This window comes from Mirounga leonina, unplaced genomic scaffold (assembly GCF_011800145.1).
Source record: "Mirounga leonina isolate KUSES-001 unplaced genomic scaffold, KU_Mleo_1.0 Mir_96, whole genome shotgun sequence".
In the NCBI taxonomy this organism is placed as follows: Eukaryota; Metazoa; Chordata; class Mammalia; order Carnivora; family Phocidae; genus Mirounga; species Mirounga leonina.
Genome location: NW_023270871.1, coordinates 7,387,249 through 7,395,830, shown reverse-complemented (window position 1 = coordinate 7,395,830; position 8,582 = coordinate 7,387,249). Strand labels below are relative to the sequence as shown.

The 8,582-nt window shown below is 44.2% G+C and overlaps 1 long non-coding RNA gene across 1 annotated transcript; it reads left to right on the top strand.

Moving 5' to 3' along the window:
• Positions 1-956: 956 nt before the first annotated feature.
• On the top strand, positions 957-4,797 carry LOC118006394. The gene is made up of 3 exons (XR_004678061.1): positions 957-1,100; positions 1,661-1,787; positions 3,816-4,797. It is a non-coding gene; the product is annotated as an uncharacterized LOC118006394 (long non-coding RNA).
• The last annotated feature ends 3,785 nt before the right edge of the window (positions 4,798-8,582 follow it).

The following is an 8,582-nucleotide window of genomic DNA, read 5'->3' as shown; positions in this document are numbered from 1 at the left end:
ATTTGTACAAGATGACGTTTATCACAATATTGTTTGTGATGGAGGGATGTTGGAGGCAATTATGATGTCTGTAAAATGCCCTATATTTATCCTATAAAACATTCTTTAGCAGTTAGATAAACAAGTTGTACAGATAGCTAAATTGATCAATCTTAAAATCCTAATGACGAGTGAATGATTAAATAGAGATATGTACCAGAATAACATTTATGTATGTGAAGAATGTTTATACATCAAAAGTGACAAATTCTATAGGATACATACATAATTACATGTAAGATCCATGCCTGTGGGTTATCTCTTGCTATGTAACAAACAACCTCAAATGTAAGCAGCTTAAAACAGCAGAACATTTCAAGATGAAATGAGTTGAAGATACCCAATGCTATTGAGAATAGGGCAATATCTACTCATATAACTCATGTAGGAAGTTATTGCTGCCATATTTTAAAGAACACTAATTTATATAGATTAAACTTATTATGCACAGACCTTTCTACAACATAGAAATTTCACTTCTAGCAATGTACTGATCCAAAATAAATTGCATTGGATAGAGATTATTTGAGCTCCAAAGTAGAAATGGGGAAATGTCTAATAAAAGGAAATTTGAAATAGAATATTTTTACTCCTCCCAAAAGGGTATATGTAGTTGGTGAAAGAGAAGATTTCATTATATAGTAATTTAAAAAATGACCGGGATATTAAGAGGAAAAAGATAATCACATAATGGAATGTATATCATGATTTCATATTTATATGTAACTAGGAAAATTACAGGACCTCAATAGCTTTTATGAAATATTAGGGACAGATGTGCTTTAGGATTCAGAATGCAGAGGATTTTATTTTATTTTATTTTATTATTTTTAAAGATTTTATTTATTTATTTGATACAGAGAGAGAGCTAGAGAGAGAGCACAAGCAGGGAGAACGGCAGGCAGAGGGAAAGGGAGAAGCAGGCTCTCCACCGAGGAAGGAGCCGGATGCGGGGCTCGATTCCAGGATCCTGGGATCATGACCTGAGCCGAAGGCAGCCGCTCAACCAACTGAGCCACCCAGGTGCCCCAGAATGTAGAGGATTTTAGATGGACTAGAAGGTACGTATTTTGAGATATTATAACCGTGACCATCCTGGTCAGGGGTAGCATTCTGTAACATACCATTACTATTTATGGTGTGAAAAAAATGAGTATTGATGCTCATTGGACTAATGAGCATAATATATATTTACCTCAGTTCAGATCTGTTTTGATATCTCATAGTTTGGGGACCAAATTCTGAAATGAAAAGAGTAGATTTTAAGAAGTTTTGGACTTTCAAACTGCTAATAAGAAATTGTGCTCCCATCTCTGTCTGTGGTATTGGCAAGGAGGATTATAGAATACTTTCCTTAGTCCATTCAGTGACCATTTACCCACATTTCATTCCCCTTTCCTCGTGATTAGTTATTAATTTGGAAAGGAGAAAATAAACAGTAAAGTTAAAAGTAAAGATGGAATTTCTGGCAATCTTTTACCTTCAATGATTGTCTCTCGTTTTTTACTTTCACTTCTTAGAAGTAAAAATTAAACCAAAAAAATGGAAGTATGTAAGTAAAGGCACACCAGGGTCTCCAGCATATATCAACTTCTCAGGTGGTATGATTTATGTTTTACAGGCTAACCCTGACTGAAGCAATCAGAATGGACTGAAATAACAAGATCATCATCCTGGTTCCAATCAGTGGACACAAACAATGCTTTTTCAATTTCCCATGGAAAGGCCAAGTAAACATTACTTCCTGGGTAAGTTACAGCCTCGGCTCCAGTAAGGGTGGCACAGAGAACCTTGTAACAGGGGAAAAGGTGGCATGGTATCTTAGAAAATAAAGAAGGGAGTGCTTGGCTGGCTCAGTCAGTGGAACATGAGACTCTTGCTCTCAGGGTTGTGAGATTACTTAAAAAATAAAATCTTTTTTTTTAAAGATTTTATTTATTTATTTTAGAGAGAGAGGGAGCGAGCAGGTGGGCAGAGGAAGAGGGATAAGCAGAGAATCTTAAGCAGGCTCGCACTGAGTGCAGAGCCTGACATGGGGCTCGATCTCACCACCCTGATATCATGACCTGAGCTGAAACCAAGAGTCAGATGCTTAACCAACAGAGCCACCCAGGTGCTCCTTAAAAAATAAAATCTTAAAAAAAAGAAAAGAAAAGGAAGAGGTGAGAAAAAAATGTCTAGAAACTAATTCACAGGGAAGGGAGTATGAGTCTCCAAGAGCCACGAAACTAGTACTGGTGAAAATCTTGTTCCCCACCATTTCTAGGAAGAAGCAATTAGAATAGGGCGCCTGGGTGGCTCAGTCGTTAAGCGTCTGCCTTCAGCTCAGGTCATGATCCCAGGGTCCTGGGATCGAGTCCCACATCGGGCTCCCTGCTCAGCGGGGAGCCTGCTTCTCCCTCTCCCACTCCCCCCTGCTTGTGTTCCCTCTCTCGCTGTGTCTCTGTCAAATAAATAAATAAAATCTTTAAAAAAAACAAAAACAAAAACAAACAAACAAAAAGAAGCAATTAGAATAAAATCCTAGTTAATATTTTTTGAGTTTACACTGTCTGCGTGTATGCCTAAGGGAGGGCATCCATTAAAGACATTGATGTGGTGGGAACGATAATTAAATTGTTTTTTTTAAGTACTGTTTTTTTTTTTTTAAATTGAAATATAGTTGACACTAAACTCTGTTTTCTTAATGAGGAAAACGAATCAGAAGGTATCCACTAACTTCTGAAAGTCGAGGCTGCAGGAAATTCAAACAGAGAAACCACACCAGAATCCTAGTGCTTAATCTTCCAGGCTACACAGGCCAGATGGCTCCCACACTCACTTCTCCACTCTCTTCCCAAACTGGGATTCCCTGATACCACAGGCATCTCTCTCCCTTGGACTTCATCTGAGATCCAGGGAAACGCTAAACGAGGAGGCTAAACTTGTATGTAATTTGGGGGTGTGGGGGTGTTCAATACGTGTTGGTAGAGGTGGCAAAGCAAACTAAAGATGCTTGGAGAGCTCCTAAAGTAGACTTGGAGAAAAATATCTTAGGTCTGCCCAAGGACTCTCTCTTAATTGTATTTTTCCAATACCCCTCTTCTTACCTGTTGTCTTATCTGCCAGGTCTCAGGGCTGACTTTGAGGCCAGCAAGGTGGCCTTAATGACCAGGATCCCTCACTAACAGCCCCTATCCAAAGGTGGTCTTTGGTTGTTCCTGCTGCTCAAATCCAGAGTGTCATGAGTCCCAGAAAAGACACCCATTGAGCTACACACTGACCCTAAGTTGCACCCCTTTCCAACAGCTGTCCAGTTCCCCTACACACACACACAAACACACACACAAACACACACACACACAGACATCGTCATTTGTGTACAGTTTTATTGAAAACAAAAGAACAAAAATTTTATAAAGATGATGAAGACAAAACTTCTTACATCATTCCTAAGCAAATGGGAGGTCTTAACTGAGCCATAATTTTTAAAAAAGACTTTATTTATTTATTTGAGAGAGAGAGAGAGCACAAACAGGAGAGGGAGAGAGGGGAGCAGGCTCCCTACTGAGCAGGGAGCCCGATGCAGGACTCAATCCCAGGACCCTGGGATCATGACCTGAGCCGAAGGCAGACGCTTAACCATCTGAGCCACCCAGGTGCCCCTGGGCCATAATTTTTTTAAGAGGAAGATCCAATAAGAAGAATAATAGGTTTTTTATTAAGAATATTTTTAAAGAAGATGCAATAAAGATTTCCAAGCTGAGATCTCAAAGTTCCTGTTTGTCAAATGACAGGTGGCAACCGCCCACAACAAGGAAAACGAGGAGTCAACCCACTCCAAGCAGATGGAGGAATCTCAGCAGTGTCCCCTTCCTGCGGGACCTGGAGGAAGGAGTGCTCAAGAGGTCCAGGTTCTGAGGACTCTGTCTCGAGCTGTCTGTAGACCAGCTGGAGCAGCTTGGCCAAGCAAGCCTACCTGGGAGGAAGTCTGTCTGATCTGTGCACATTGCCAACTCTCCAGGTAGTGATTTGAGTTCCGTGGCAGTTGGGGTCACCTGTCTGGCTTTGGCATGTCTACCCTTTCTTCCAGTGTTCTGGGCCCTCTACAAATGTTCCTGGGTGGGTACCAGGGCAGCAACTTGCAGAAACTGGAAAGCATTCCAGTGGAAACCCTGGCTATCCCAGGAACATTTACACAGAACTGGACATGTTGTAAGTCGATTTCACTTGTCACAGTGGAGGGTATGAGGAGAGGTAGGCACCTTTGAAACGTCACCAGATTGGAAACAGGGATTGTAGGCAAGTGTGCCAACTCTGGTATCCAAGCCCATAAAGTCCACATTTTCCAGGCTTGGTGACTGGTTTTCCCGTGTTCAGGCCATGACTGCCTTCCACTTCACCTCCGTGCTCTGACAGCGGGTCACCTTGGTTGCACCCACCGGAAAATGGGGTTCTGAATAGCTGGAGGCCAAAAGGACCCTTGCTGGGATTTCCTCAGCACCTAAGGAAGATAGCCACCCTGGGCCCTGGGACGGGTAGTGGGGTAGATGAGTTTGGAGTGGTGGAAATTCAGTGGGAGTAGCAGAGGAACAATAAGTGTACCAGTCTAATTTTTAACAATTACAATCCCAGAGACACATGGGATCTGGTTCCCATTGTTGAATTTCTTTCATTCCAGCCCCTTTTATGGGCTATTTTTTCTTTTCCCCATTCTATTGTTTTCTGTCAACCTTTCTCAGTCATATTCTGAAACTGTTCTGTACCTGAATCATTTCCTTTCTGATCTCAAATTTTTTTCTTATCTTTCCCCTGGGATTTTCTTTTCTTTGCACTTTCTAGTTCTTGCTGCTGGATTCCGTTTCACTCTCTTCTGATCTTGTGTTCTCTTCTGCTCTTTTCCGTTGTGGTCCACAACCTGATTCTGTGGGGCCCTCAAATCTGGCAGCCCCAGGGCTGATATGACGTGAAAACTCAGTCCCAGGGGCCACCTGGCCACTCCTTCCCTGTGGGTGTGGAACTGAGACCATCCCCCGTGGGACCCACATCTTTCCTCACTGTGGAGGTCAACCTGCCTAGCATCCTTGTGGTTAAAAAGAATCTGTGACGAGAGGGAGGGCAAGAAGAGCAGACTTGAGAGACTTTTGGTCACGAAGGTCAAGAACCCATATGCTTCCAACCATTCTGTTCTCATACATGTTCTCACCTAAGCATTCTGTTTTCCACTTTCAGTCCAGTATTCAATAAATTACATGAGATATGCAACACTTTATTATAAAATAGGCTTTGTGTTAGATGATTTTGCCCAACTGTAGGCTCATGGTAGTGTTCTGAGCACAGGTAAGGTAGGCTAGGCTAAACTGTGATGTTCAGTAGGTTAGGTATATTAAATGCATTTTCAACTTATGGTATCTTCAACTTATGATGAGTTTATTTGGACATAACCCCATCATAGTCAAGGATGGTTTGTATTGAAATGTAGAAATGTCTGAATGTGAAAGGAGAAATGTCCTCATAGGGAGACTGAATTAATGCCAGCACCTAGTTTCTGGGTCTGGATTTCGAACATCTGAGGGGACGGAAAAATTTAAAAGCCCAAAGTGCCCTTACTACAAGCTTTTTCACATCTCCTAGCCCAGCCATTTTCACGTAGTGTGCAGGCTGCAGGTCTGAAGATGTAGAAATCTTTCTCCTAGGATGCCAGCAGGAAAGAGTAACTCTCAGATGCTGCAGGCCCTGAGAGGGGCAGAGACTCTGCGTGCACAGCCTCACTGAGCCAAACGGCTGCACTTAAGCGCCTTCACTTTCGCTGGATCATGAAGTAGTGTCCATGTGATTGCTGGCACAAGGCAGACCCCAAGAGAAGGCAGGAGAGGCAGTTTCTGTAGCTGCCCAATTGTCTGACCTGCAGCTGATGCCCTGGAACCCCATGGCTGTCAATTGAGATAGCACAAGGCTCAAGATCTTCCTCTTGTCCCCCCTAAACTTAACCTATACCTTCCCCCTTGCTAACGGATCCTTCAAAACATTCAAGGAACACTGATGCCTGCTCTCCACACTCAGCTGGTGAGACAACCCCCGCACCCGGTGTCCTCCGCTGTTCCCTCCCTCCCCAATAACACCTGGGACTTCAGAAAGAGCACTCCAGTTCACCCCCAGCTCTTCCTGCCCCAAGGCCACCCGTATCCCTTCACATCCTGATGCCACCCTCTGAGAAGTAAGTCCACACTGGAGAACAGGAAAAAGGGTTTAATTGTTGTCTACATATTCTATAAGAGAACCATGACAATCACAAGTAAATCTAAACATCAAGAGCATTTTTTTCTAACTTAAAAAATCTGTAAGTTGGAAAAAGAAGGAATGCTTTCTACTGCAGTTTAAGAACTTCGATTGTTATGTCGCAGGCTCCTTCCAGGGCATCGGTTGAAGGGGCGCTGTGGGCTGGGATTCCTCTCCTGTCCGGCTTCCACCCTGCTTTACGCCCCGGTTTTCTGCAGCTTCCGAGGGCAGCCTGGGCTCCTGGAGGCGATGTGGCCGTGGGTCTGTCCCCCTCCGCTGGCGCGGGCATCCCCCGGCTGGTTCAGGCCCCAGTGGGCAGCGCTGCCGGTCGCATCTACCTCTTGTTGCGGTGACTGCAGCTCCACCGCGGTTTCAGCCTGGACGCGGGGGTCTCGGCAGCGTTCCCGGCCCCCCTCAACTCGGGGACCGGCTCCGGGCCCGGGGCGAGCGTGGCGCAGCAACCCGCACGCACAGTAGTGCCCGTCCCCGCAGAAGTGGGGGTGTTGGCAGGAGCGGCGGCTCAGCGCCGGGAAGTTATCCAGCGCCCAGGCCCAGGCCAGTTCTCGGCTCAGGCCCGGCGGCACGTGGGGCTCCGGACGTGCCCGCCAGCAAGACAGCTCTTCCAGCGTCGGCAGGCGCGGATCCAGAGCTTGGGTCTCCGAGCGGGCGGGGCGCGCGCCGGTCTAGGAGAAGAGGCAAGCGATGGAGGCCGGCGCTGAGCGGGGCCTTTTATACTGCTCTGGCGGTCTAGGAGGTGGGAAAAGACCATCCAAATCCTTGGAGTATTTGCCCTGCAAATTGCCTCAGAGCCTGATAGGATTAAGGAGAAAGTCGCATCATTCTGGCGGGCGCTGTTGAAATTCGAAGGGTTTTTGATGACTGAATCAGGCAGGGGAAGAATTGGCGGGTGGGGAGAAGGGTCCAGTTATTGACAGCTTCTACTGGATATAGAAAGACATGTTTCCGACAAGCCTAGACTAGTTACACTTACTTTATCTAATTCTCTTCCCGCATATCAGAGAGGCATTGCCTGGTAGTGGAGATGAAACTCTGGTGAAGTTGGATCATAATCCAAGATCACAAAACCAGTTCATGTGAGGGCTGGCCTGGGAACCAAGGTCCTTAAGCATGTGTCTCAGGTAAGGGAATGAGCAGAGGAATAATGAGGTTGGGTAGGGAAAAGGAGAGTCTCATACCTACTTAGAATTGTAATTTTTCTATTTTTGTCTACACTAAATTACCTGAAAGGGACATTCAAAATTGCTATGATTGGCATACCCTGTAGGCAAGTGGGTTGACTTAAAGTCACATTTTCAAGTGTTTTTGCTGAACTCTATCCTTTTTGAGTGCAATTATGGGTATTCTTAGCTATTTTCCTTATTCAGTTTCCCTTCTTCCACTGCATACTAATACTATTTTATTTTAAATGTGTATTTTCCTATCAACCAGTCTTATAATATGTGATTTATTTTTTGTTTGCTTTTATTTTCAATTCATGTAAAAACTATTAGATTGTACGTTAATTTATTTATCATTTTGCACTCATTTGCAAATTTCTAAGATCTTTATATGGACATTTGAGCTGTTGCTTCCAAGTCTGGCATATTTGCCTGTGATGAATCCCTGCCAGTCTTTACCTATCTGCTCTCCCCAATGGATACTCAGATTGCCACACGGTCACCTTCACCACCTATATGAGTCCCTTGCAGACCTGTGAGAGAATTTCTCTAGGCTATGAACCCATGAGCAGAATTGTGCCATAGAAAACATATAAACCTAATTTTACTGAGTTCTGCCAGATTGTTCTTGAGCATGAATGCAGCATTTACCTACCAATAGTGCATGAGGATTATTCCATGCACACATCCCTCACAAGCCCTTGGAAGGACCCAGCATTGGAACACTTACCAGGGGTGGTGTGGTTCTGAAGAGATTAGCTGTGGTGGTGGCTGCCTGATTCATTGTGTTCTGATTTCTGCCAGTGTCTCTCTTGATATGTGTGCTTTTGAGAGCTGTTCTCTGATGTTCAGTCTAAAATCTGTGGTCACCTTTCTGTTGGATTTGAAGTTATCTTTATCTGCTCAAACCCTTTATGCTTAAACAATTAAGTGTTTCTGTTGCAAAAAATAAAAACCAAAAAAAGAAATGATAGTAGCCTCACATTCAGCTTCATACTTTATTTTTATGTTTTATTTATTTTTAAGATTTTATTTGTCAAAGATAGAGCACAAGCAGGGGTGGGGGCGGCAGGCAGAGGGAGAAGCAGACTCCCCTCTGAGCAGGGA